Source organism: Arvicanthis niloticus, chromosome 12 (genome assembly GCF_011762505.2).
Source record: "Arvicanthis niloticus isolate mArvNil1 chromosome 12, mArvNil1.pat.X, whole genome shotgun sequence".
NCBI classification, from domain to species: domain Eukaryota; kingdom Metazoa; phylum Chordata; class Mammalia; order Rodentia; family Muridae; genus Arvicanthis; species Arvicanthis niloticus.
The window spans coordinates 68,669,772-68,675,624 of NC_047669.1; the positions used below are offsets into that span (position 1 = coordinate 68,669,772).

The 5,853-nt window shown below is 39.0% G+C and overlaps 1 pseudogene; it reads right to left on the bottom strand.

Moving 5' to 3' along the window:
• Positions 1-399: 399 nt before the first annotated feature.
• On the bottom strand, positions 400-1,665 carry LOC117718145 (bifunctional phosphoribosylaminoimidazole carboxylase/phosphoribosylaminoimidazole succinocarboxamide synthetase pseudogene; annotated as a pseudogene).
• Positions 1,666-5,853: the final 4,188 nt, after the last annotated feature.

Consider the following 5,853-nt stretch of genomic DNA (forward strand, 5'->3'; position numbering starts at 1 on the left):
GCAGACACATTGCTCCAGTTCCATAATAACAAACTGACCCAACAATGACTATACAGAGGATGAGATGTAATTTAGCAGTGTCATGCCAATTTGACTAAGTATAAAGATTCCCTCCTAGGCAAGTACAGAGTCTCAGTACACAGTTCAGGGTGGCCTTGAACTTAGTGATCCTGCTGTCTCAGTCTCTGGTGTGCTAAGGTTACAGGGACATATTGCTATATAGAGCTACAAAATATTAATAATATCCACTGACAATGTGCCAACTCATAAACCTTGAGGACCATTTAATTAGTAAACTGAATTGTTTTCTCTTAAGTAAAATCATTTTGCTTGACTTTTTTTCCTTTAAATCCAAACTAGGAATATGTAACTATTTTCCTAAAAATTAAATTGCTTTTTTTACAAATTGCATTCTCTGATTTTCTTATCAGCCTGCTTTAAATATATCCATGTGTTCAATATGCTCCCTTGAGGTTTGGCCCACACAAAATGATTGTTTAACCCAAATATCTGAGCAGCAAACTAGGCTGATCCTTCTATAGAAAATATACTTGAACAACCAAGAACACTGGGCAGGCAAAGAGATGACCACACATCCTGAGGACCCCAATCTGGTATGATTTGGAGACAGCTGATAACCAGATATGTAGTATTACTAGACATCACTGGGCCTAGACTTAATGGTCTTCTGCCTGCTACTGGGACAAATGCAGTAAGAATGTCATCCCCTTCGTATTCTGCTTTAATCCTCAAAGTTTCATCTGGTCCTTTATGCACGGATGTTACTCTAAGTTCACACGGAATCCCAAAATTTCCACAAGCCTTCTAAATTTTTTCAACCAAGGTCAGAGGTTGAACCTGTCAGCACTGCCATCCCACACTGACTGTCTGACTTAAGAAGCAACTCCACTCGGTCTGCAACACACTCAAAATTTTTCTTTACCATCTGAAGTCCTTCCGGAGTTACTCCTTTGAGATCTGTTTGTCTTTCTGTTGGCTCTGATCTCCTGAAGGCCATAGTCTTCCGGAATCATTATCAATGACATCATCAAGAACAATCTCTTTGGTGATTACATCAACACCAAATTCAGTCTTCATGTCAACCATCGTACAGTTCTGGGGCAGCCAGGATTTCTCCAGAATTTCAAAAATAGCTTGTGTGGCATGACTCATGATGTCCACTTCAGTCTGCCCTATAACAAGTCCAGCAAAACAAAATTTTGCAGCAATGAGTTGCTCCTCAGACCACTGGGGATCATCATTGGCATCATCCTTGAAGAACATCTTTACTTTTGGTGGATAAAACTTATACCCCTCCTTTACACCAGGGTTCCTTTTGAGAAAAGAACCAGTTGCTATTCTTCGGCATACCCATTCAATTGGAATCATTTCACATTGAGGTGCAATGAAAGCAGTCTCCCCAACTTTCTTGGTGAAAGCAGTTTTTATACCAGCTTCCTATAACAACTTAAATCTGCAGCTGGTGATCTTATTGGAGGTTGCAGAGTTGCCTTCCAGGTGGTTCTTTCTAGCTGCATTCCCTGCTGTAATCTGGTCCTCGGACTGCAGGAGGACTTTTCCTGGATTATCTATCAATTCATAGACTTCTTTTGTTTTACCCTCATAGAGTTTCTTCCCGATATTCAGTACTTTGGCTGCCACCATTATCCTAGGTAAACTAGAGGAGCAGACCTCTCGAGAAAAAGAGGATCATGTACTTTCTATGGGTCAAGAACAGAAAAGCAACCTGCCTAAGCAAGTCCACAGTCAAGGTGTAAGATACTAATTTAAGATCACTACAGTTTTCTTGATGCTTAGTCATATGGCTGTTGGCATATCACAGAAGACATGCTCTGAAACAATCTTTCCTGAGCTTCTCAAAACAAGTGACAAAGGTGACTTCCCACAGTAAGAGCTGTTCAAAAGGAGCTGAGACAGGTTCAAAATGTAAGTCACAGTTTTGTATGGACAAATCTCAGGAGTGACAGACTATAACTTTTCTCATATTCTCCTTAGTAATAGTGAAGTAATTATACATAATCACACTTACATATTGGCCTATTTTCACTGATATGTATCGGTTAATTAAATATTAACTATTAGTATAAGTACCAGGGTATGGGTAATATTGACACATCACTTAGAGAATGGTAACTGCAATCTTGTGGAAACAATGTCCTGCTTTCCCTCTGATGAGGAGATGGAGTGTTTCTATTTTTCAATATTTCATTATGTAAAAGCTATATTTCAAAAATCAATGCTTACATTTATCAAAAATATACAATGGCAGACTCTAGGGTGAAAATACATAAATGTTAACCAGTAGATGCAACATGTCGGCTATATCCAAGTTGAGGTTCTCTCCTTGTAAGTTCTAAAAGATGAAGCCTCTTCCGTCCTGTGATTACACTTTAAACGAATGAATTTTATTCTTGAGCGAGACATCCCTAAGCTGTGCGAAATACACGTATGCACAGCTGTTGATATCTTTGAGTAATTGCTCTGAGACGAGTTGTCAGCGGCCTATTGTCAGGTGTTGGCTGGAACACACAGTAAGTATTTTGGATTGCCTTAACCTTTCTCAGACAAACACTTTGATGAGTGGGCTGTGAAGAGTCATCCCAAGCCGGGAATCAGATTTTCACAGTTTCACATCGGTGTTTTAAGTGTTGTAATGTGGGGAGAGGAATGTATGAAATCATGTAGGGAGACTTTAGGTTTTACAAGCCAGGGTTGAATCTTCATCCAAATGAAGGCCTTTGAGGACCATGGCTGGAGTCTGGTCAGGGGGAGAATAGCATTATATCCGTCTCATTGTGTTTAAAGCCATTCATTCTTTACAGAGGACTCATTCAGCAAACAAATTAACATACAAGTCCAAGCATCCCTCTGTCATTTCTGCACAAGACAGGCATTCTTTTATGTACTCAGCTCTTCACTGATGACTAGACTCCTGGGCTAATTTATGAGCTTCTTCTTTACTCCCAGCTTGGCTCATGGTGTGCCTCCATGGCTCTTGGTCTCCCCCATTGTAGAACTGGTTCATCTGCCAACTTGGATGGATGCAGAAGCCAGCTGGCTCTGCTTACTGTTTAGGGGACCAAGGAAAGCCCAGAGCACAGTTCCTCCAGAGCCAGCCAGGCAAGCCCCAGAAAAGCAGCCAGAAATTTATGAATATTTCCAGGGCTGGCCAGCTATGCCTGACATCTGTGTTCCAGAGCTAGAGACCTTCAAGCCTCATTCCAAACCCACAGGGCTAACTCCTGCCCTGCTATGTCCCTTCCATTTTGTGTCTTCTGATACTGCTGTGGGTCCATGTCTGCCTGGTCATGAGAGAAGAATCAGACTTTATTCTATTTACGTTCCTCTAGCATACAGAATTCAGTGTGCTCCTTAATCCAGAAGAGCCTTATTAACAAACTTCACCAAGGCTTGGATTCCTAAGCATTCAGTTTTATACTCGAGTGAGAACACGTGTAGGAAAATGTCAACTCAGGATGAAATGTAGTGATGTCATCACTAACCGTGCATTCTTTTGGATGTTGGTATTTTTATTTTCTGTGGCATACCTCACACAGATGAGTTCATTTTTTTCCCTAAGCTTTCCAAATGTTTACAGAAAGTAGTTCTTGGCAAAAATAAAAATTTTTTGACATTTAAAAATAAACCTTTTAACAAATGATTTGAGGAGAGAAGAATAACGATATTAAAGTATTTACCTTTAACCACATTTAATTGACACAGAAATCATCTACATTAAAGGTATTCAATTTGAAGGCTTGATATACATGATAGGATTGTCATATTGAAAATAATAGCAGACATATTGATCTCCTCTGTAGTTTTCTGTGTGTTTCTAGGACACTGAGAATGGGCTCCTAATGCAAACTTCAAGTAAACAATTCAGAATTATCCATGACACTCATCCATGCTGTCTATTTAGATCCTACAAGTAGGTCATCTTAGAATGAAAATGTATACTTTTGATCAGCATCTCCCATTTCCTTCACACCCCAGCTATTGACACTCACCTTTCTAGACCCTCAAGCATCTTTATAAATGAAGTTGGTCAAATTCTAAGCATCATGTCTTAATAATACTTGAGATGTGTTCTTGGGTATCTCCAAGATGCAATTCCCTCATCATTGAACAATGTGCTAGTATTCTGTAAGAAATGTAATAACTTACTGGAAATGCCTGCTATAGCATTGGCTACAAGGCAAATATGAAACTCAAATTTATTTCTTTTGAGAAAGAGGTCATTAATTTTTGTATTCTATGAGTTTGCTTTGAAAGAAAATAAACACTGAAGCCTTTGCATATCTTAATCTTCAAATTGTCTTCTCAGAACATCTCTGCAGATCAGAATGTAAGGATCATGTCTTTGTATGAAGAAAAGAGGGTGCTTCTCTTTGACACTCATCTAAGTTTGTATTACAGCCCTGAGATAATCATCTTATCACTAAATTCATCTTTGATCGGATTCTCCCCATTTCCTGAATGGGTGACTTAGCCTAAAATCATAATTCAGAATTAATGGAATTAATAAAGAACTGAGGAGTAAGAAGGGAAAATACTTACATTATCAATATGATAAGACTCAATAGAACCTATGTGAGATTTACTAAAACCTATTCTTCACATAGTGTCATGTGTCATTAGGTTTATATTCATGAAACCTCCAAGCACAATTAATAGAAAGAAAACTTTTTAATCAATTAAGCATGCTCAGCACTGTGTATAAAACATGGTCTAAATTTTAGTGAGTGAGTTGGTGGGTGAGTGTGTGAGTGAATGAGTGCGTAGTGTGTGAATGAGTGAGTGTGTGTGAGTGTATGAGTGAATATGTGAGTGTGCAAGTGTGTGTGAGTGTGTGAGTGTGCGAGTGTGTGAGTGAGTGTGTGACTACACATTGTATAAAAAGAAGAATGGTACCCAAGAACTTGGGAAGTGGAGCAAAGGGCAGATAAAAGAAAATGCCAGGTCCAACTTAGCAAGTGAGATTAGTCAGACCATGCTGAACACATAGTTTATGTATCAGAGTGAATGATAACATACTTCCTCATTTAGCAATTAAATGTGTTCTGTCTTTAGTCCTCCTAGCAAAGGATCTGCCAAATCTTTTAAATGAATTTTCTATGCCCATTAAATCTACTTCCTTTGTATCTGCTTCCATCTTTTCCCCTGTAATTTGCCTTCTGCTCCAACAATGTACTAAGTGCCTGCTTGTAAAAGTCACCAATGATTTGAAGATTGACATATCAGGTCATGTTCTTGTGGATTGTGTTTTATAAAACTCATGCACTTGACTTTCTTTTAACAGTTATTGTTTTTAAACCTTGACGTCCATGACCCAGGCTTAGTCTTTCCTTTTGACTTGTCTCTTCTTCCTGGTTGTTACTAGTTATTTTTCCTGCTTTTCTTTACCAGAAGTATTTATGTGTATCACTTAAAAATAAATGTCTGTGTTTCTATACATTCTTGTACATAGACTTTGTGCCTTGGTTGCAGCAGTTGCCCCAAATTACCTAAGGCTTATCATGTAATGCTGCTAGAAACCTGCTTAACTCTGTGGCTTGTCCCCACCCACAGCAGTGTCCTATATATTCACATCTGGTTTCCCTTTTCCTCCTGAATATTACTTCTATGCTCAGATCTGGCATTGCTCTCACCTTTACTTGCTGTCTTCAACTGTCTGGTCAATGTGGAATCCCTTGAGTAAATGAGCATGTGCTGGAATGGGTGATATGGTCTCATTTTGTGCCCACTCTTTTGCCAGTGCCTTTCTCCAACTAGAATGACTTTTCTCATGAAATGGACTTTCAATGTCAGCTAATCCCCTTGATGCTCAGT